We start from the raw sequence: 24,566 nt of genomic DNA on the forward strand, positions 1-24,566 counted from the left end.
AAAACTTGTAATATTCTTTGAAAAAATAATAATAAAATTTCTTCATTAAATTTTACCTTTTCACCTTTTCATTGAAATTGTCAACAACTGGATCTAAGATTCAGGGAAAAGTGACAGTAGTTTTGAGACACAAACAAAATAAAACTGGCAGAGAAGTATGTCCACTGTTTCATAGTAAATACACATTCACATTTACTGGTATAGACACCCTGGAATTCAAAGCACAGTTACCAGAAAAGAATAGTTTTTAAGAAGAAAGGAATTACAGAAATTGGCTGCGAGTGGGCATTGGTTTAAATCAGTGGGCAAACTTGAAAATTTGAGCTGGACCGAGATTCGAACTTAGTCACCTTCTTACTAAGCCATTAGCGCTGGCCATTGCACCATCCAAGCACAATGATCATCAAACTTGGACTCGTTACCCTAGCACGCCTCCCCTCGGACCCATATTCTGGGCTTAGGGACACATTGTTAATGTAGTGCGCATTGCACATTATCTTCATTAGTCGCGGCATTTCGCTGATTCCGCTAAGATATATATATATATATATATATATATATATATATATATATATATATATATATATATATATATATATATATATATACTACTGGCCATTAAAATTGCTGCACCACGAGGATGTGCTACAGACGCGAAATTTAGGCGACAGAAAGAAGATGCAGTGTTATGCAAATGATTAGCTTTTTAGCTTTTGAGAGCATTCACACAAGGTAGGCGTTGGTGGTGACCTGACATGAAGAAAGTTTCCAACCGATTTCTCATACACAAACAGCAGTTGACCGGCGTTGCCTGCTGAAACGCTGTTGTGATGCCTCGTGGAAGTAGGAGAAATGCGAACCATCATTTTGATAAATGTCGGATTGTAGCCTATCGCCACTGCGGTTTATCGCATCGCGACATTGCTGCTCGCATTGGTCGAGAGCCAATGACTGTTAGCAGAATATGGAATCGGTGGGTTCAGGAGGGTAATACGGAACGCCGTGCTGGATCCCGACCGCCTCGTATCACTGACAGGCATCTTATCCGCATGGCTGTAACGGATCGTGCAGCCACAGCTCGATCCCTGAGTCAACAGATGGGGACGTTTGCAAAGACAACAACCATCTGCACGAACAGTTCGACGACGTTTGCAGCAGCATGGACTATGAGCTCGGAGACCATGGCTGCGGTTACCCTTGAGGCTGCATCACATACAGCAGCGCCTGCGATGGTGTGCTCAACGACGAAGCTGGGTACAAGAATGGCAAAACGTCATGTTTTCGGATGAATCCAGGTTGTGTTTACAGCATCATGATGGTCGCATCCGTGTCTGGCGACATCACGGTGAACGCACATTGGAAGCGTGTATTCGTCAACGGCATACTGGCGCATCTCCCGGCGTGATGGTATGGTGTGCCATTGGTTACACGTCTCGATCACCTCTCGTTCGCATTGACGGCAATTTGAACAGTGGACGTTACATTTCAGATGTTTTACGAACCGTGTCTCTACCCTTCATTCGATCCCTGCGAAACCCTACATATCAGAAAGATAATGCACAACCGCATGTTGAGGTTCTGGACGGACCTTTCTGGATACAGAAAATGTTCGACCGCTGCCCTGGCCAGCACATTCTCCAGATCTCTCACCAACTGAAAACGTCTGGTCAATGGTGGCCGAGCAACTGGCTCGTCACAATACGTCAGTCACCACTCTTGACGAACTGTGGTATTGTGTTGAAGCTGCATGGGAAGCTGTACCTGTAAACGCCATCCAAGCTCTGTTTGACTCAATGACCAGGCGTATCAAGGCCGTTATTACGCCCTGAGGTGGTTGTTCTGGGTACAGATTTCTGAGGATCTATGCACCCAAACTACGTGAAAATGTAATCACATGTCAGTTCTAGTATAATATATTTGTCCAATGAATACCCGTTTATCATCTGCATAATACTCTTCCATTTTAGTTACAAATATAGCAAGCAAAGCCTAGCTACCAGGTGGCTGCCATCTATACCGAAATGCAGGTAAAAATTAGGAAGCAAAATTGCTTCAGAATGTTCCCACATTAAATTGGAGGAACGCGCCCTGGGCATCGTATGAGAGGAGCAGCTATTATAGTTCCGGCACTTAGCGAACGTTAGATGCGTCAGCCTCGATGAGTATGGGGTACGATGTTGATGAATATCTATTACATGACATCATCATCATCATCATCAGCTTCATGCACGTCTGCATTTCTGCCGGTCCTCCGTTTCCTTCTCGATCCTGCTGTATGGATTGCAATCCGGCATGTAGTCCAGTTTCTTCCTCTTTCGTCCCCTCTTCCCTTCCACATAGCATCCCTGCTTAATAGATGTCCCATCTACTTTCTTTTCCTTCTTTTTACTCCACTCACTAATTGCCTCTTCTCTCCCACTCCCCTCAGCATCTCTCTGTTTATCACCCTTCACATCCAACTTTCTTTTCCATTCTTCACTGACGTCTCAGAAGCCCCTAGAATTTCTCACCCTTTTGCCTTTCATTATCCACGATTCAGCACCATACGGGAGGATACTCAAAACACTTCATCAGCCTTTTCCTCAAATCTTTGTCCTAAATTTTATATAAAACTCTATTTTTTCATACAAAGCGTGTATTTCACCATTAGTAGCTTAGTTTAATTTTTGTGCTGAATTTCGTTTGCTTTCTGTTCTGCTTTGTAGGTATTTATAACTCTGCACATTTTATAATATTTCTCTACTAGCAGAAGAGGACTCATATTTTTTTATATGATTTATTTATTGAAAAGTGCAGCTAATGCTCTCATTTATACATCCTAACGTCTTCATGGCACAGTCCTATAAACTACAGTTGGTGTTTTGCAGTGAGGTACAAAGACGAATAAGTTTTGTGGCTGTCCAACACCCTACAAACTACGTGTAATTGTCCGTGAGTGAAATACGTTTCGTTTAAAGTCACTTGTCATCACTGGAATGTATTGTACTGGAGCCTTTTATAGCTGAACAGTAAGCTAGCAGAAAGGAGTGGAATTCGTGGTATTGACACTTACTTGCCATTTCCTCTTCTGGTTAACATTTACGCGACTATGACGTTGTTTAGACTCCTTAAGCGAAGTCATACAGAGAATATTGTGTGAATTTAGGATTTCTGCTGGGGAGTTTACTCTTTTCTCTTGCTTCATCTTCGAACCAATTGATTTACATATTTTTATCTTTCCCTCCGCTCACTCATTTGTTTGTTGAACTGCTTTTTTTATTGCGAAAATTGTTCGGTCACACAACCATTGTTTGTTTACGTAGTTTCTCATTACAAGCGGATACATTTTTTCGATGAGTTGTTCCTCTGTCTTTACTACGCTCCTCTGCTTATCGGTTAAGGCGACTTTGCCGGAGTGGGTATCAGAATGACATGGGTCTTTTATAAGTTATGTTCTGCCACTCCAGAATATTCGTAAAAAATCTAGAGCATTACAGAACAGTCTCGAATATTTTCTCTTGAAAACTACGTAGATTCTGAAGACAGAGAAAACAGCCTGGTGACCACCACGATGTGATGGCGACCGTTTCGAACACTCGTATCTCCACAAACACAGCAAATGACACTGCACAGTGGCACAAATGCACCAACCACAAAAACTAGCTTTTGGCGGTGGTAGGTTTAAAAGGTATCGTCCAGTTTACTCAATTAAATCTAATTCATATGTGTGCATATATTGATAGTTATAGAGCATAATGTTTATCCATGTTCTTATTTCCTAGTATCGTTATTTATCTTATCTTTCTGTTGATTGTATCTAGCTTCAGTGATATTCAATATTTCCTGTTATTGGTTTTCATCCTTTGCGAGAAGTACCAAATCACCCGCAGTCCACAAAAACTATATATTTTCTCCCTTCTTCCTCCTGTTTTATCACCGTGGTGTCTAGTGAGCGGGCATCTAAAGATCACACCTAGAATACCTGGGAAGAGAGGTATAGCTTGTCCAGCAAGCTAAGTTCTGCCTCACAGCAAAAGAAATTTTTCGCTATCGTCACTCCTGGTCTAAAAGCGGGACGCAGGTGTCTTCACCGTAAGGCCAATCGAGCAATGCGGCGTTGCAGCCGCTCTCGTCTCTCTTCTGTCGGTACCCGTGTGTATATTTTCACCTCCCTTTTCATCGCACCTCGCGATGTTTGGTTCTCTTGCAGAACGACCCATTGTCGAAAATACACGGCTTCTCTTCACTGCTCACTTGTGTATTCCTATTCGTGTAAGAGCAAGTGTTTGATCACACATTTTCATCGTTGCAGCCCTGTGAACATCCTTGATAGCCTCGTAGCTGGTCGCAGGACTCAGCCAAGTTGTAGATAGGTGATTTGTATCCATGACACTGCCTCATACTGATGTTACCTATCTCTCTTTATTCCAAGCTTCGCAGGAAGTGAATACACAAATCACGAAGAATTCATAAAGCATTATATTTATTTCCAAACTGAGATACGTTTCTTGCAAATCTTTTACATACAGTTTCAAACAATCACCACGTACGTCAGAACTATTTGTGAAACTTCCAACTGTTTCATCATCTTCTGTTAAACCTAATCTTCGTTGTTTCTACAGATAATATTTTTTGTAAGTAATTGGTCACATGGTGCTAAATCTGAAATATCCGATGGGTTGACTATGGTGTTCAAAACTGCCGAGTGGAAAATGGAACTAGAGTTGTCACAGAGCACACGATGTTCGTTCTAGTGGAAGAAAACTGTGACGTAAAGTGACATTGGCGTTTCCACTCCCTCCGAACACCTTGTTTTATTTGGTATTCTAACTGAGGGTTAAAATTATTTTTTTAGTTTGTTTTTATGATTGGCATATGTATCGATTCATTAACCTCTATATAGAAAAGGCAATGTCCTGGCTGACTGGTTGACTCAATAACTGACTCATCATTGCCCAGCCCAAAACGCTAAGAATAGAAACTTGAAATTATACTGTAGACATCATTTCAGAAGGGATGTTTGGAAATTTCACCCCTAAGGGGATGAAATAGGTGATGAAAGGTTTTAGGTAAATTAGTCGCTGTTAATGCATTTTTGAAACTAGACCTACAAAAATTGATATTTGGTTCTTGATCAGAAATAAAGAATAACGTGTTTTAGCATTTCTGGAAATTTAACCCCTATGGCGATGAAATAGTGTGGGAACTTTTTTTAAATATAGATCATTATGAAAGAGCTACTAAAATATTTTAAAGCTATATCTATGATAATTTGTACTTGACTTCCGGATTACAAATATAAAAATTGGTGTTGAATGTTTTTGGAAATGCAATACCCTAAGGGGATGCACAAGGGAATAAAATTTTTAATGAAAATATTTCGTTATAAAAGAATTTTTGAAGTTAAATCTATGAAAATCTGTATTTGGCTTCTCGGATGGAAACGAAAAATTCAATTCAACCTCAATGCGAATGAAATAGATGACACTTTTTTAGGAAATATTTCGTTATAAAAGCATTGTTGAAGCTAAATCTATGAGATTTTGTATCTGATTTCTGTGTTAGAAAAATATATGCATTTCACCTTTTTTTTAGTTCACCTCCTAATACGTTGAAATAGGGGTGAAATGTTTTATAGAATATTTCTTTGTGAAGACATTTTTAAAGCTAAATCTTTGAAAACTGGTATTTGGCTTCTCGGTTAGGAATGAGAAAAGTACCTGCATCGTTGTCTTTGAAAAATAAACCACTAAGACGGTGAAATAGTGGAAATTTGGAGACGGTGTGGGTCATATACTGTAGGCATTGCTCAAGAACGAATTGTTTGAAATTCCACTCCCAAGAGGGTGAAATAGGAGATGAAACGATTCTTGAAAATATTCCACTGTTAAGACAATTTTGAAACTAGAACTGCGAAAACTGGTGTGTGATTTCTCAGTCTTAAATAAAGAAATTCTTGTTTCAGCATTTTTGCAAATTCAATACTACCACTACGTGATCTGGCCAAGTGGACCGCACGCTGGTACAGGTTTCCTCCTCCACTGTATTCTGTCCATATCTGCTATACGCAATCTATTGATGCTTGGTTTAAATCTTCATGGTGACCATCCCTCCAACGCTTATTGGGGCTTCACGGGGATCTTTTCCTGTAGGCGCGAAATCCTGGAGCTTCCGTCTGTGATCTTCCATCCGGGCCGCATGGCTGGCCCACTGCATTCGTTTGGCTTTGACAGTTCCTGCTATGCTGGGCTGCTGGTATAGTTCAAATGATTCAAATGGCTCTAAGCACTATTGAACTTAACATTTGAGGTCATCAGTCACCTAGACATAGAACTACTTAAACCTAACTAACCTAAGGACATCACACACATCCACGCCCGAGGCAGGATTCAAACCTGCGACTGTAGCAGCAGCGAGTTCCGGAGTGAAGCGCCTAGAACAGCTCGGCCACAGCGGCCGGTGTTGGTATAGTTCCTTAAGCTCTTGGTTGTGTCTGATCCTCCATTTCCCTGTGTCTGCATCCAGAACCGGACCGAAGATCTTCCGAAGCACTTTTCTCTCAAAAACGGATAGCTTTGGAAATCCTGTGTCCGGATACTCCATGTCTCACAGCCATATAGAACAACAGGCTGGTCAGGATTTTGTATAGTCGAATCTTGAATTGTCTGTAGAAATATCTGGACTGAAGCCTTGGTGAAATCGGTTTCCTGTTTGTATTCTGGAATTGATCTGTGCTTCACATGACGAGTTCTGAGTGAAAAGTGGTCCTAGGTATTTGAATTCATGCACTCTCTTGTAGGACTGGTCTCCCACCTACAGTGATTGTAGATGAACAGCAGTATGACCACGCGTCATAACGTCTTGGCTTCGTTTATGTTTAGTCCAAATTTGCTGGCAGAGTCCTTTAGTGCTCTGGTCAGTTGCTCCAACTCCTCTTCAGACGTACCTTGTAAACAGATGTCTCGTCTGCCTAGGCTAAGTATGCCAGTCTCTTTCCTTCGAATTCAATCCTTTCGTTCTCTTGGAAGGTCTCGCGTACGATCTTCTCGAGTACAAAGTTGAACAGGATTGCCTGAGTAGTGTCACATTTTGAAATTCCTCAGTTATGCAATTTCGCACGTGTTTCGCTGAGACAAATCTTTATCAGATTGATGAATTTCTCTGCCATGTCAAACTTCCTTAAACAGCTGACCAGGCTCTTGCAATGGTATACAATCATAGGCCTTCTTAAAATCAACGAATAAAATATGCAAATCTTTACATTATTCACGCAGTCTGTCAGTGAGCTCCGGAGATTGAAGATGTGGTCTACTGTTGACTGCCCTGGCCGGAAACCATCCTGGTACTCCATCAATCACCGATTCTGCCACTGGCTGCATTCTGTGTATGAGGCAACTGGGCAGGATCTTATAGCAGATGTTAAGCAGTGTGATTCCTCGGTAGTTGTCACGTTTCAGTTTGTCACCCTTCTTATTTACTGAACGAATCAGAGCTGCTTTCCATTCTGCTGGTATTTCTTCGTTGACTCATATTGCCTGTATCGGTCGGTCTATTCTTTATGCATGTTTTTCTCCTCGTGCCAGGATCATTTCTGCCTGTATTCCATCTTCACCTGGACTCTTATTCTGATTAAGGTAATTCTGGTTTTTATCTCATCCAGGGTAGATGGGGAATAATCTGCGTCGGCTGTAACTGGGTAATGGAAATCAAACTTCAGTGCGTGTTCATCACAATTTAGCAGCTATCGAAAGTACTCCTTCAATCTCTCAGCTATACCGCCATCGTTCGTCGACACTAAAGGGGTAAAATAGTGGGTGAAAGTGTTTTTGAAGGCAAATCATTATTAAATGACTATGAAAACTGGTATTTGATTTCTTGGTCAGAAAAAAATAGTGTGTGTTTCAGTGTTTATGGAAATTCAATCCCGTAAGGGAGTTAAATAGAGAATGTAAAGTTTTCTGAAATAATTTCATTATGGAAGTATTTTCAAAGTTAAATGTATGAGAATATGTATTTGGTTTCTCTGCTGGGAATAAAAAAAATACTTTGTTCTCTGTTTTTGGGAATTCAACCCTTAAGGGTACTAAACAGGGGATGAAAATTTTTAATAAAATAGCTGTTACATCAAAAGCTACAAAAATTGGCATTTCAGTTCTCAAACACGTACAAAGAAATGTGGACGAGAGTTTCTGTGGCAATATCACCACAATAACACAAAACAAATGATTAACAAAAATCTTGGACTCAAGCTACCAGAATCGCGTTTTGCTCAGTAGTATTGGGTTGTCCGGTAAGTTCGTTCGCTTTTCCTTACAGTTCAGTAACAAAGAACGCGTGGGAACACACGTCCCTGCAGCGCAGGTACGACAGAGTATTTGACCGCCTGTTTGCTTACAAACTTCACACACAAGGTCATAGCCAATATACATCAGTAAGGCGGATCTATATTGTGAACAATTTATTTCCTGCAGCATACACCATTATTGTCGACAATATATTGGAATTGCTGTGGAAGTTTATAAACCATTTCTTTTAAATGTGTGTTTTTTTTAGATTGATGAGCTCTCTGAGGTTCACTCTATAGTACGCGTTCGCCATTCTGGAAATTCTGTAGGAGGCGGAATACATGACAGCTGGAAGGGCAATGTCCGGTGAATATGGCGGCCGGGGCAGCACATCCCACTAACAAGAACGCAGCTTTTAACGGGTCACCTTAGAGCTATGTTGTCTGGCGTTGTCGTGGTGAAAGACATTGTCCCTTATCCGGTCTTCTCCTATCAATGGTTGCCTTGAGACGACTCAACTGCTAATACTATTAGTCGGAAGTGATAGTCTCGTTCGGAAGAAGTTCTTAATGCAGGATGCATTTGCGACTCCATCAGATGCATGTCAGAATCTTTTGCGGATGCAGCCCCGGTTTAGGAACCGATACTGGTCGCTGCCCTGTCTCTCACCAAGATTTACTCTTCCGGCCGTTGTTGTACACGATCCACTTCGCGTCTCCAGTTCCAGAAAAGTGGCATTCTGATTGCATATAAATGAGGAGTCGCAGACGGACACACGCTGAATCAAGTTCGCTTCACTCAGTTCATGATGAACCTACACATCCCGAATGTTTCCATAAGAAGTTCCTAGCTACAAGCAGCGCGAACGACATTGAGCTTCAGTACCAACACCCGCGTTGTTATTCGTGGATTGTTTCATGAAGCCGTTCCATGTCCTTAACCGCTGTCTGCCCAGTTCGTGGTTTGTCTGTTGGGGCGAAGTTCCCAACTCGAAACCGGCTAAACCACTTTTGACATGCTGGAGCTCTTACTGCGTCGTACCGGTATGCAGCCCAAATCATCATCCGACAGTGTGAGTCGGCTTTCCCCTTACGATAGTAACACAGAATAAGATGTTGGAAGTGTTTCTTCTTGCTTTCTCGCTGTTTCGTCCAACGCTAGGCACGAACACACACTGACACGTCCAATGGCGCGCCAGGTTGTCGACCTCTGCGTCATAGGGACGGTTGTTCTTGTTGCGGTCTTCAGTCCAGAGACTGATTTGATGCAGCTCTCCATGCTACTCTATCCTGTGCAAGCTTCTTCATCTCTCAGTAGTAACTCCAACCTACATCCTTCTGAATATGCTTAGTGTATTCATCTCTTGGTCTCTCTCTACGATCTTTACCTTCCACGCTGCCCTCCAACACGAAATTGGTGATCCCTTGATGCCTAAGAACATGTCCTGCCAACCAATCCATTCTTCTAGTTAAGTTGTGCCACAAATTTCTCTTCTCTCTAATTCTATTCAATACCTCCTCATTAGTTATGTGATCTACCCATCTAATCCTCAGCATTCTTCTTTAGCACCACATTTCGAAATCTTCTATTATCTTCTTGTCCAAACTATTTATCGTCGATGTTTCACATTCAAACATGGCTACACTCCGTACAAACACTTTCAAAAACACCTTCCTGACACTGAAATCTGTACTCGATGTTAACAAATTTCTCTTCTTCAGAAAGGCTTTCCTTGCCATTGCCATTCTACATTTTTATCCTCTCTACCTCGACCATAATCAGTTATTTGGCTCCCCAAATAGCAAAACTCCTTTACTACTTAAGTGTCTCATTTCCTAATCTAATTCCCTCAGCATCGCCCGACTTAATTCGACTACATTCCATTATCCTCGTTTTGATTTTGTTGATGTTGATCTTATATCCCCCTTTCAATATACTGTCCATTCCGGTCAACTGCTCTTCCAAGTCCTTTGCTGTCCCTGAGAGAATTACAATGTCATCGACGAACCTCAGATTTTTTATTTCTTCTCCATGGATTTACCTACTCCGAATGTTTCTTTTGTTTCATTTACAGCTTGCTCAATATACAGATTGAATAGCATCGGGGATTGGCTACAACCCTGTGTCACTCCCTTCCCAACCACTGCTTTCGTTCCAAGCCCCTCGACTCTTATAACTGCCATCTGTACAAATTGTAAATAGCCTTTCGCTCCCTGTATTTTACCGCCACCACATTCAGAATTTGAAATAGAGTATTCCAGTCAACCTTGTAAAAAGCCTTCTCTAAGTCTACAAATGATGGAAACGTAAGTTTGTCTTTCCTTAATCTATTTTTTCAGGCCTAGCTCTCCCAAGACTGTCAGTAGTTCTACTCCCGGAGCCTTGCTTCGGCTTAGGTCTTTCAGTGCTCTGTCAAACTCTTCACGGTTAGGCAACTGTACTACCATGCGGGTCACGGCGGGTGCATTGTTTGCAGGCGCTATAGACAAAACGTGCCAGCAAAACGAAAGAACTTAGGAGACAACACAATACGTTCGGAAAAGATCGTGCTTCTGCGGCCTTAGTCAACGTGAAGAATTTCGAAGGTCTTTCAATCTGTAATCCTCTCATACATTCGATTGAAGAAAAACAAAAAGTATGTGACCATACAGTCTATAGCGGGTGCTAAGCTAGTCACCTATAAGAAAAGCATTTAAAGTTACATTACTTTTATAACTCCTCAAGAGCCAGTAAAGACATTGCTCTTTGTATTAAATCAAATGACGAATCTAGCAGATTACAAGTGTTGAAGATGGCTCCATGATTTAAAACTAAGAGACTTCTTAGAGTTCTTAAGTGCTATAACAAGGGTGTATTGAATTATGGAAGGTCTGAAAGGTATCATTTGTCAAGGACGCTACACTATACAACGAACTTATCTGGTTCGTCTTCGAAGTCGGAGAGCATTTTCCTGCCAATCTTTGTGGGGTACTGAGGCATATATACATGATAACTCTCAACAATTTGGAAACACAGAAATGAATGATAGTATAATTAAATACAAAACCTTTACTGCGCGTCATTCTCTGAATAATGTGAAACGACCTGTGTAGATTGAATTACGAGTTTCTTAAGTAGTCCGCATTACTTAGTAAGGTGGCTTTTTTCTTTTTTTTAAAGTAATGTTATTAGCTATTGCTGTTTGTGAGCATGTGATTTCATAAGCCACCTACACGATGGAGAGAAAATGAATGAAAATTTCCTGAACATTATCAAAAGTATCCAGACAGAAATGACAGAGTCCTGGAAGAAGGTCTGTTCATTACCCGAACACTCATAGAAGCGGAGGCGTTGAACTTCCGTGGGGTACCAGTGAGTGATGTGATACAGTACTGGTATGCCTGTACCAGCCAGCAGCTTATGAAATATGCGGATATACAGACATCAAAAAAAGTTATGCCTCATCCCGGTTCCCAGAACTCCTGAAGATAAACGTTGACTGTGGATATTGTATCACAGACACAGTCTCTTTGACTGTTCAGAGATGTCACTACATTCGCCCAAAGATGTAAACAACAATGCATGAGCAGCGCCTATTAGACGAACGGGGTCCGACAGCCGAACAGTTCCAGTCATTTCACCAGGAAGGAGGTACAGGGCTCGTGTTGTCTGTAATTCAACTATGCCTACATGGTCAAAACCGCGGTTCGATCGGTTCCGCATTGTTACTTTGTGCCAGGAAGGGCTCTCAACAAGGGAAGTGTCTAGCCATCTGGAAGTGAACCGAAGCGATGTTGTTCGGACATGGAGGAGAGACAGGGAACGTCTATAACATACCTCGCCCAGGCCGCCATATTACTACTACTGTAGTGGATGACCGCTACCTACGGATTATGGCTCGGAGGAACCCTGACAGCAACGCAATGTTTAGTAATACTTTTCGTGCAGCCACAGGACGTCGTGTTACGATACAAACTGTGCGCAATAAGCTGAACGATGCGCAACTTTACTCGCGACGTCCACGGCGAGGTTCATCTTTGCAACCACGACACCATTCAGTGCGGTACAGATGGGCCCAACAACATGCCGAATTGACCGCTCAGGACTGGCATCACGTTCTCTTCACCGATGAGTACCGCATGTGCCTTCAACCAGACAATCGTAGGAGACGTGTTTGGAGGCGACCCGGTCAGGCACACTGTCCAGCGAGTGGAGCAAGGTGGAGGTTCCCTGCTGTTTTGGAGTAGCATTATGTGGAACCTACTTAAGCCGCTGGTGGTCACGCAAAAAGCCGTAACGGCTGTGCGATACGTGAATGCAAAGCTCCGACCGATGGTGCAACCATATCGGCAACATACTGGCAGGCATTCTTCATGGACGACAAAACCCCTATTGTGCACACCTTGTGAATGACTTCCTTCAGGATATAAACATCGCTCGACTACAGTGGCCAGCATGTTCTCCAGACATGAACCCAATCGAAGATGCCTGGGATAGATTGAGTTGGGCTGTTTATGGACGACATGTCCCACCAACCAGTCTGAGGGATCTACGCCGAATCACCATTGAGGATTGGGACAATCTGGACCCACAGTGCCTTGATGAACTTGTGGATAGCATGCCACGACGAATATAGGCACGCATCAATGCAAGAGGATGTGTTACTGTGCGTTGGAGGTAGCAGATTTGACCACCACCTCAGAAGGCCTCGCTATATGGTGGTACAACATGCAGTGTGTGGTTTTCATGGGCAATAAAACGAGCGGAAATGATGTTTATGATAATCTGTTTTCAAATTTTCTGTACAGCTTCCCGAACTCTTGGGACCGAGGTGATGGAAAACTTTTTTGATGTGTGTAAATGGAAGCAAGATAGAATCGTCGACAAATGTTTTGTAAATTTCTTGATATTAGCCGATTCCATGCTTTATTGGATTTCTATTCTTCATTAAGGGATTTACTAGAAATTAAGTCAATTTCAAATACTGTTCCCCTTCATCCATTTGAGTTCCGAATTTCTGGTTGACTTCTTCCTAATTTTTAACCCTTTTAGGTTATGGAGAAGTAAAATACAAGTACTCTCAGAAGACCGGATTGTTGTCTGAAGGACGCAATGCGGTATAACGTCCATGTGTGACTATAATAGCGCTGTACCCGTTTCTTGTAATGCAACGAAGTATGTAACTATTATGGAAAAACTTCCTTTACTGACTACACACGTCACCATTGTTATAAAAAGTTAATCCCACTGTTTTCCTAACGTTAATTTTTATTTAATACTATTTTATTTGATATTTTGTTCGGATTAATCGTGTCATTCTTTGTATTGTGCGGTTCTTCTCTTCACTGTAGACGAAAGCCCTACGGAGACATATTTACTGATGCAGCAATCACTATTTTGACGGGAAACATTTTTTCGCTTGTCGGTCTAACTTTCTTTTCTGACAGAACACCGTCAGATTTGAATCGCTAAGAACTACGAGACTAAATATGACTGAACAGTGGTTAAGCCCATGGCGTGTAGATGATATCTGCACCTGTGTGTCGTACGGTATTTGTTCGGTCTGTGACGTCATCGCACCAGTATACGCACACACTCACACGAGTGTTACGAATTAGCTTTGTGTATATTTATAAATTCGTGGAGCTTGGAAACGCGTTTAGCTCGGATATTTATAACGTGATTGTGAAGATAATGCAAATCAATACTAGCACCCAAAGTCAGACAATAAAATTTTTTGTCGGAGTATGACTGAAAATTGGTATTAAATTGAAATTTACAAAATAATTAAAGATGTCACCTCTTTTTTATTTATTTATTTAACAGTTTCGTGCCACCCGCTACGAAATACTCTTCTGCGCCGTCCTCATCATTTCAATGTAACACAGTTTCTGGTTTCTATAACTCTCTGTAGTACTATGGAGGTTATTCCCTCATGTCTTAACATACATCCTATAATCCTGTCCCTTAATCTTGTCAATGTTTTCCATATGTTTCTTCCTTCAGCGATTCTCCGCAAAACCTTCACATTCCTTATAAGTACATCTAATTTTCAAAATTCTTCTGTAGCACCACGTCTCAAACGCTTCAGTTCTCTTGTGTTCTGGTTTTCTCACTGCCCATGATTCACAACCATACAATGTTGTGTTCCAAACATACATTCTCAGGAATTTCTTCCTTCCTTTCCCAGTGTTGGTCTTCTTTCTATCTCCTCCTTATTCGTCCGTAATGGGTTATTTTGCTTCCAACGTTGCCGAATTCCTTAACTTCGTCTACTTCATAATCAATTTTGATGTTAAATTTCTTACTTCCCACATTTCTCCTGCTTCTCATTACTTTGATCTCTTTCCAGTCTACTCTCCATCCATGTTCTGTACTCATTAGACTATTCATCCCAGTCCACAGACAATATTTCTTCACTTTAACCGAGAATAGGAATTTTATCAGCGAATCTTATCATTGATATCCTACCACCCTGAATTTTAATCCCACCCTTGAATCCTTTTTTTTATTTCCTTCATTGCTTTTTCGAATTAAAGGTTGAATAGTAGAGACTTCTACGGTCGCAGGCTCGAATCCTGCCTCGGGCATGGATGTGTGTGATGTCCTTAGGTTAGTTAGGTTTAAGTAGTTCTAAGTTCTAGGGGACTGATGACCACAGCAGTTGAGTCCCATAGTACTCAGAGCCATTTGAACCATTTTTTGAATAGTAGAGGCGAAACACTAAATCCCTGTCTAAGACCTCTTTAATCCGAACATTTCTTTCTTGGTCATCCACTCTTATTTTTTGTTTTGGTTCTTGTACATACAATACATTACCCGTACTTCCCGATAGCTTACTCTTGTTTTTCTCGGAATATCGCACATCTCATCTCATTTTACATTCGGAAGACCTTTGCTTGATCGACAGATGCTATCCGTGTGTCTTGATTTATCTTCAGCCTTGCTTCCGTCATCAAATGCAACGTCAGAATTGCCTCTCTGGTGCTTTCACCTTTCATAAAGCCAAGCTGATCTTCATCTAAATGATTCTCTGTTTCGCCATTCTATTTTGTATCGTTCTTGCCAGGAGCTTGGATTCACGGGCTGTTAAGCTGATTGTGCAATAGTTTTCGCACTTATCGGCCCTTTCTGTCATCGGAATTGTGTGAGTGATATTTTTTCGAACGTCTGACGGTATGTCACCAGTACTACACACCGGTCCGAATAGTGGTTGGTTGCCACTTCCCACAGTGATTTCAAGACTTTGATGGGAGTTTGCCTATCCCTTCTTTCTTGTTTGATCTCAAGTCTTACAGGCTCTTCTAATGTCTGACTCTAATACTGTTTCCCCTATGTCTTCCGTATCGACTATAATTTTTTCTTCTGTCACGTCGTCAGATGCGTAGTCCCCCTCACAGAGGCCTTCAATGCATCCTTTCCAACTATCCGCTCTCCCCTCTGCGTTTAGCGGTGGGATTCCCATCGCACTCTTAATATTAACATCTTTTCTTCTAGTTTCATCGAAGGTTGTTTTGACTTTTCTCTTTTTGCTGAGTCCGTCCTTCCAACTATCATCTCATTTTCGATTTCTTCATGTTTCTTCTGCTGCCTTTTCGCCTTGGCTGTCCTGTGCTTCCGATTTATTTCATTCCGAAGGGGTTTATATTACTGTATTCCTGTCCTTCACTGAGCATTTTTGTCCTTCCGTATTTCGTCAGCGGCCGGAGTGGCCGAGTGGCTGTACGCGCTTCAGTCTGGAACTGCGCTACCGCTACGGTCGCAGGTTCGATTCCTGCCTCGGGCATGGATGTGTGTGATGTCCTTAGGTTAGTTAGGTTTAAGTATTTCTAAGTTCTAGGGAACTGATGACCTCAGCTGTTATGTCCCACAGTGCTCAGAGCCATTTGAACCATGTTTCGTCGATCAATTGAATTATGTCTTCTTTTACCGAAGGTTTCGTCGTAGTTATCTTCCTTGTACCTACGTACACCAGCTGTGATTTCCCTTTTTATAGTTGTCCGCTCCTCTTCAACTGAACTGCTTATTCTTGTATTCCTTGTCGCAGAATCCGCACCTTCAAACGCGTCTCATCATTCCTCAGCACTTCAATATCGCATTTGCTCCCGCACTGACCCTTCCGGGCGATTCTCTTAAACTTCAGTTTACTTTTCATCATTAATAAATCGTGATTTGAGTCTACATGTGTTCCTGGTTACTCCTCACAATCCAATATCTGATTTAGAAAGCTCTGTATGACTATGATGTAATACAGTTGGAATTTTTCCGTGTCTCTGAATCTTTTCGAGGTATACCTTCAGCTCTTGTGTTGCTTGATATTCGCTATTACCATCTGAAATTTATTGCAGAACGCAGTTAGTACTTCACGTCTCCAACTCATACTGCCAAGCCCATATTCTCCAGTAACTCTTTCTTCCTTCATCTACAAATATCGTCGAATCCCCCATGATGATTAGATTTTCAACTCCTGTTAGATACTGAATTGCCCGTTCAGTATGCTCGCATAATTTCTCTATCTCGTCACGTACGAATCGTAAATATACTCGGAATGATAGAAAACGTAAGTTAAAGGAAGGCTTGAGACCAAGCGATTCCGGAAAGCTTAAAAGGTTCAGTTCCGAGCGGATGCAAGAGTTACGGCAGTGTCGAAAAGGAAATGAAAAAACGTCGCAAAGCGATTACGCAGCTGCCCCCTCCGACACACAGCGGGTTGCGAGAGTCCAGTCTTGTGGTTTATCTCTTCTGTAACAATTTTACAACTCTGTGTAACAACTGTGTTAAGGAAACGGATAATAAAATTACATATTAATGCGAAACATTTCTTATGGTTATATTCCGATATTTTCACCGGAAACCTGTCGCGCCTACCCGAACTGCGCACACGGAATTTTTTTATGAAATAAAAGCTTCTTCAATTTCCTCTGCATTATACACGGCTATGATGTAACTCTGTACATCAATAAGGTTGGAAAAAGACAAAACATTTGTACTGATTAATTCTTGGCACGACTCGCAATCAGTGACTGTTAAATTTCCGTCTGCTATTCGACGTCATGTCTATTCGTATGACGCACACTTGATGGAAAGGAACTGAAAAGTAAGTCTGACGTTTATTCATAGCAAGACTGAAAGCTAGATGAAAACTATATCTACATATTTTCTCTCAAGCGACTGTACAGTGCATGTCGTAGAGTACAACGTATCAATCTTTTAGATGTTCTGTTCCATTTCATTCGCGTATTGAGCGAGGATTTTTTTTTATCTATATGCCTTTCTATTTACTTACTACTACGATACCTACGCGTGCAGCATAATAGTCGCACGTTCTTCGAATACAAAAATGGTTCAAATGGCTCTGAGCACTATGGGACTTAACTTCTGAGGTCATCAGTCCCCTAGACTCTAGCGTCTAGAACCGCTCGGTCACCCTGGCCGGCTCTTCGAATACAAAAAATGGTTCAAATGGCTCTGAGCACTATGGGACTTAACTTCTGAGGTCATCAGTCCCCTAGACTCTAGCGCCTAGAACCGCTCGTCCACCCCGGCCGGCTCTTCGAATACAGTTTCTCTAAATTTACTCGACACTATTTCTCAAGTACGAAGTCGTCTTTCTTCCAAGGATTCCCATTTATCCTCTCCGGAGCATTTCCGTTACCCATTTCGTATGGGCGAAACAGAGATGTTACGATCGTATGAGCTCATCTCTGAATTTGTTCGATGCCTGTTGTCATAGCTGAGAACGACTCGGGACGCTATAACCATGCCTTAGAATTGGCAGCACTAGAGTCTCCTTGTGTTTGGTTTCCTTTACAGATTCATCGCATTTTAACAAAACACTACCAACAAGCCTAAGTATTCCGTCAGCCTTCCGTAATACAGGTTTTACATTATTTTCCCATTACATGTTTCCTAGTACTCCACCCCGTACCTGAGTGGTCAGCGTAGTGGCTGTCATGCAGAGGGGCCCTTCGATTCCCGGCTCTTGATGGAAGGATTGATACGGGCTTCTGTAGCCTCATGATACGAATTTAGGAGCTACTAGACCGAATAATAGCGGCTCCACGGCGTGGAAAGGCTGAAAAACGGCCGGGAGACCGGTGTGTCTCCCACATGTCCTCCGTCGCGCATCCGCATTACGCTACAGGGCAGAGGATGACATGGCGGCCGGCAGACATCCCTTGGGATTTCACGGCCTGGTGAGGAGCTCTCTTTTAACGTGTTTCTTAGTACTTGTCTGTGAAATAATATTGTAAACAAACAAATATGATTCTGGGAAGAAAATCGTCTAGAACGCTTGATATACGTGTTTACTAGACGAAAAACCCTCCATTGTCCGGATATTCGTTTTGCCAAATTTCTATTAGAAACGAGGTCTTATACGTACTCCTGCAGTAGACTCGGTGAGAGATGTCCCCGAACAGTTTCGGTATTGTACATTGGGCGCAGCTTCTTCGCGATTTTGTAAACGTTTCTATGGCAACGCTTCTTCGTGGTTGTAGAGACCGGTATTGCTTTTGCCTACAGCCGTTTGGACTTCGCAGTTGAAAGCTGTCAAAATTGCTGCTAGTTGTATGGGATTTCCTTAAGTTGACCCGACTGTGGGAGTGTGTTAGTGGTAAAGAATAACTGAATTAAATCTTCATGCATGATGCGGCGGTTTTGCACACATCTCAGTACTTATGACGTCATATGTACCGAACCAGTGTGGTACCATGATATACTTTTGTAGATGCATTTTCCGGCGTACGTGGATACCGTCTGCGGAATTTATCGCGAATACAGTTAGCAGCACAGAAGTTATACGTTTGAACGTCATCCATGATGCAGTACCTTTTCACACATTTTATTGTTTATGACGTAATATCTTCTGAACTATGACGATAGGTGACTGTTGCCCTGCCGGCCGTCGTGGCCGAGCGGTTCTAGGCGCTTCAGTCTGGAACCGAGCGACCGCTACGGTCGCGGGTTCGAATCCTGCCTCGGGTATGCATGTGTGTCATGTCCTTAGGTTAGTTAGGTGTAAGTAGTTCTAAGTTCTAGGGGACTGACGACCTCAGACGTTAAGCCCCATAGTGCTCAGAGCCATTTGAACCATTTCTTTTACTGTTGCCCGAAAGTAGGGTATATTTGGTTGAAATAGGTGCAGTGGTTTAGCAGAAGATGTGGAAAATACATACACACACACATTTGTATAAAGTGTATGGATTTATTGCACCGTTTCGACTAGTGGCTTCATGAAATCAAAACCAGAAAAACGGCGTAAAAGTACCTACATTAAGTGATCTACATGATTTTATTTACAAAAAATTTCAACAATCGCGAACTTATACAGGGCATTTATTTTCTTTATTAGTAAAGGAAATGAGACAGATCGATACATTCAAGACTCTGACAATAGCGTGTATGTTTGGTAGTTCCGCTTCGGCGTGAGCTTCTGTATAACTGTTTCCGTGTTACTTTGTTCTTTTTTTGTTTTACTTGTAACTGACCAATCGGACGTGAAGAGACTGTCGTCAGACTATTCTATTGCTAGTGTGTGAGTGTGTGTGTGCGTGTGCGTGTGTGTGTGTGTGTGTGTGTGTGTGTGTGTTCTTGTGTATGAGCGTGCTTTGTATGCGACGAGTTTGAAGCGACCGCAGTGGCGAGTCGGTAGCGGCATTTGGGCTTATATTGTGCGACCCGGGTCACGCAGACGAGGACAATGGGGTTAATTTGCTTTGTCAACGCAGCGGTCAGGGGAACCAGGCCGCACCGGCTGTTTCTGGACAAGTTGTGTCGCTTCCTTGTCAGTATGAGCAAACAGTCACTCGCAGAAGCGACCGGTAATTAAGACCAATGAGCTCGAATGAAGCGCATATCACTGCCGGCATGCTGTGCGATGTGGCGTCCGCTACGGGAAAAATGAGTGAAAAAGTGTATGTATTTTTATTATGAACAAAAAGTCTGACGTCGATAGCTGCTATATCGTTTTCATATCGTAGATATGCTTTGGTCTGCTGCCATGGATAACAGACTTGCACCTGCATCCACTGGAACATAAGCTCATCAGACAAAAATTTATTCAATTCCACGGTACATCATGCTGAAAAGATATAATACTATCTTGTAGCCTTAATAACGGCCTCAGTTACGTTGAGAGGAGAATTCGCGATTTTCTTCAGATATATCCAATCCAGCCGAAGGCACTCATTAATCATTAGATCTCATAGAACTAACAAATTGCGGATATGTTGTCTTCTATGTTTCTCTACTTTCGTAAAAGTTGGTAGAAGTCAGTTCTGATAAAAAAACAGTGATGATTCGCGTAATTAGTGATAATTAAGCCTTGAAGCTATTAACTTATGCAGAACGTGTAGTTCTTTTGCCCCAGAAAATAATTTGGACTCAGAATTTGGAAACATTTGCACTCATAAGCACTTTCATAATACAGCGTAACTACTAGCACATTACACAGTGAATAATGATTCTTTGAACAGTGATCCAAAATTGAACAAGTATTATCTTTCTGCAGATAGCGTCCAGCTGTGCGATGGCGATATTTCCTCTATATTCAAACTATTGCTTTTGCAGTACAAAAGGATATTAAACCATCAGAGTTAAAATTTAATTCATCAATATCGTTTTTACTTAACATCACAGTAGCGCTCGGGACTACACCACACGGTATTTGGCGAATAGCTGTAGGTGAAACAGTACCCATCGACCTACCTTATCAGTACCTGAAACCTGAGAGCATGGAAAGAACAATTCATTATCAGTCTGTCGCATCTGAAATTCGATATGTCATTGTCGATGCATCAGAAAATACATGTTCATGAGGCGAATCCACAGTACATCACAAAATGGCTGCCGTGCAGCTTGGCACGACCTAGTGATTGATATGGAGAATGGCAAGGATATGTATCGAAATAAATCCAGAAGAAGTAGATTGATGAGCAGTTGCATTGTAACTGAACACAAAGAACAGATTTTACAAACTCTCATGTGAACGTAGACTTACAAGTATATGAATGAGATTCATGATCAGCAACCGAAACATCAAGTCCTTATCTCACGATTTTATGCTCCGGGAGAGGGTAACAGCTTTGAAATGTGGATTTACATCCCGACGTAGTGAAAAGGTAATGTACGATGTTATAATAAGATTCCACTGAATAAAATGTGATCAACCTGTGAGTTTCCGTTTTACAATGCGCATCCCTGCACTCGGAGTAATCACGATCAAGGGATGGTGATATAAACTCGCCACTTTAACTAAGCGTCAACAAGGCAAATAAATTTAAATTGTCTCACCCAATTCTATATTCATTGTAGAACTTCACTGTAGCACTGACTTCCGCTAGAAAAAGGCAGTCTTTTCTGCAGTCGGCCGGAGTGGCCGAGCGGTTCTAGGCGTACAGTCTGGAACCGCGCGACCGCTATGGTCGCAGGATCGAATCCTGCCTCGGGCATGGATGTGTGTAAGGTCCTTAGGTTAGTTAGGTTTAAGTTGTTTTAAGTTCTAGGGGACTGATGACGTCAGATGTTAAGTCCCATAGTGCTCAGAGCCATTTGAACCATTTCTTCTCCGCAAACATGGCTCCTAAACTTGCTTCCAACAGATACCCGGAGCAGAACATAAACTGCAGTGGCGAATACTCTTTATAACAGGAAGGACCTCATGTTCAACAACCTGCGAACGACTCCCGTTGGTCCAAAAAAACTGACCCCCCAAACGACTTAAAGCTGCTTCAGTGACAATGCAAAGATGTGCTGCACTGCTTACATCGACTAATCGAAACTGACTGCAACAGACTCGCTGCAAAGGTAAATATCGCGATGTAATAGAAACAAAATATAATAGTAAGAAGTGATAAATGCTTAATCATCGTCCCAGATATTTCATATAAGATTAAGATAGGGTGCTTTAGCGGATTACTCGGATGATGTAGGAATACTAAGTGTTCGTCAGAACACCAACGTATGCGTACCGCAACATTTTGTTTTGGATAACAGTGAATTTGGCATCCTGGTTAATGTTCACAGTTGCCTGAATTAGAGATCCGTAGTCATGGTCAGAAAACACCCCAAAATTGGCTAAAACATTCCAACCCGAACTACACTATCCGCATGCCAATGTTTAAATCCGTTACTGAGCCGATTTTGCACTTGACATCTTGCCTAATTTGCAGAGAGGCAAAATCGAGACACGTCGGTCCACACTAAACGCTTCCTGCTGGCTACTGCCTAGTTTTGACCCAATGATGAAATGCAAATTTATGTGTCAGTGTGAGTAATGGCCTCTTGCGGTGTTCGCAGCTCGAACTGTCCATTGAAAGCAGTTCTTCACAATATTTGCCGGGCAACTGATTGAGAAATTACAGCTCATACTGAAGTTTACGTACAGTCGTTCTTCCCTTGCACCATTTGGGAATGAAACAAAATGTGGTAAATGATTGATGGAAAGCGCTCGGGTTTGCAGTTTACTGGCAGTGTTAAAATACTGAGACGTTTCTTCTGGAAAAGAATACGCGGGTGCTGTAATATTTATAACAGCGGTGTGGCCAATTCCACCTGGCTACGGGCGGCCTAATGCTGCCCGACCGGCGGAAGGGTGGAAAGGGGGGTGATGTTGTAATGATAGGGGTAGGAGGTGCGCTGTTACCATCTCTGTGTAGGCATTCCGGCAGCGTCTTGCGATGCGAGATGGTCAGTGCTGGCTGCGCCCTGATCGTTTCGCTGCTGACGCGGATTCCATGCCGCCCTGTGGCGAGAAGAAAGTAGTCCGAGACCGTCCAAAACAAGGAGTAAATCCGGAGGGAAACGTGCAGGATCATCGACAAGGGCTGACTCCCGGTGCTGAAAATGACTGCAGAAGAACGGGTGGGTAGTCCATCGCTCAGAGAGGATGTTTGCATGATGATTCCTCCAGCAGACAAATGAAATGCAACGATGCCGGTACGCACCGACGATTATCGTCATAAATTAACGTCGCTGCTACATGTTCCGATCTATAGGAAGCTCAACAAGCGTCTATGCTCAACGATGATCAGGAAAGCCGTCGCTATGGTGGAGAACTGAGATAGGCCACTGGGCAGAAAGAAGCGGTTGTATGACAGGGCACCAGCGATACCATATCTTTACGAACCCCTGAAAATCCAGAAGGGAGGGTTGGATGCCTCTGCGGCTAGTACTCGATGCTATCAATTCGCACAATTACGAACTGGCCAAATATCTGGTGAAACTTCGAAAACCCCTTGTGGTATACTGCAGTCATCGTACATAAGGACGAGAAATTACGAAGAGATGAGCTTCCCGTGGGATTCGACTTTACATCTCTATTTACAAAGTACCTCTGCAAGATTCCTTAGTGCTGCTGTCTCAACATTTCGAGCCATATAGTGTTCAATCCTTTGAACACGCTGTTCCGACCACCTGCTTCAAGTGAAGCGGAGAGATTTTCTGAACATGTGCATGAAGTAACCCTGAAATACTCACTACCTCCAGGGTCTGTGACTGGAACACTTTGAGGAGGAGGCCCTTCAAACCGCTCACCAGAAACACAATCACTTCTACCCCTGCGTCGACGATACTTCTGTGGTATTGGAGCGCGGCAGACAAACACTGGATGAGTTCATGGGCCACCTTAAGAGCGTCCATCAGAACATTTCTTTCACTACGGATATAGAGGAGACGTATTAGTAAGGGAAACGACAGATGGTACTCTATGCCATTCAGTGTACAGGAAGAACTCATACACGGACGCGTACATGTATACAACGAACTGCCACCATCCAGTGCACCGGCAGACAACACTGACCATCCTGGTACATGGAGGGCGTGTCATCTGCGACAAAGAAAGTCTCCCAGGCAAAATACAACACTTGAAGAAAGTATTCCGCAAAAATGGACGGAGTGAAGTGCAAGCAGATTCGTAGGACATTCAAGAAGAGACACGATACTGGAAACCAGGAAGAGGAAGAAGGAAAGAGGATCGCTGTCCCTCCGTACTTGGAACCATTTGCAGCCAAAATTACGAAGCTACTTGAAAAATCCTCCGAAGACGAAAGAGTGGCTATGCGAAGCAGCCACGAAAACTACCTGGAACATGCAGCATCGCCTGCTAATGTGGCGAATAATGCTCTGGACAAAGACGGCGCTGCACTTCCAAATTCTGTGAGGAGCATATCAGGCAAGAGTAACTGTGAGGGACAGAAAAATCGGTAGTAGTAGGGTATAGTATCGAGGCAGACCGCACCTTTGAGAATATAAGGGTGCTTTACCGGGCAATCGGCTATTGGGACAGCATCAGAAAGGGGTCCACTGAAATACGGTTTCACGAGA

General features: G+C 42.5%; 1 protein-coding gene across 2 annotated transcripts in view; it reads left to right on the top strand.

Annotated features, from left to right (window-relative positions):
• The window catches only part of LOC126281541 (leucine-rich repeat-containing G-protein coupled receptor 5-like), a 685,956-nt gene that overhangs the window by 522,494 nt on the left and 138,896 nt on the right, over positions 1-24,566 (top strand). The window lies entirely within an intron of this gene.

The sequence above is a fragment of the Schistocerca gregaria genome, chromosome 7 (genome assembly GCF_023897955.1).
Source record: "Schistocerca gregaria isolate iqSchGreg1 chromosome 7, iqSchGreg1.2, whole genome shotgun sequence".
Lineage (NCBI taxonomy): Eukaryota > Metazoa > Arthropoda > Insecta > Orthoptera > Acrididae > Schistocerca > Schistocerca gregaria.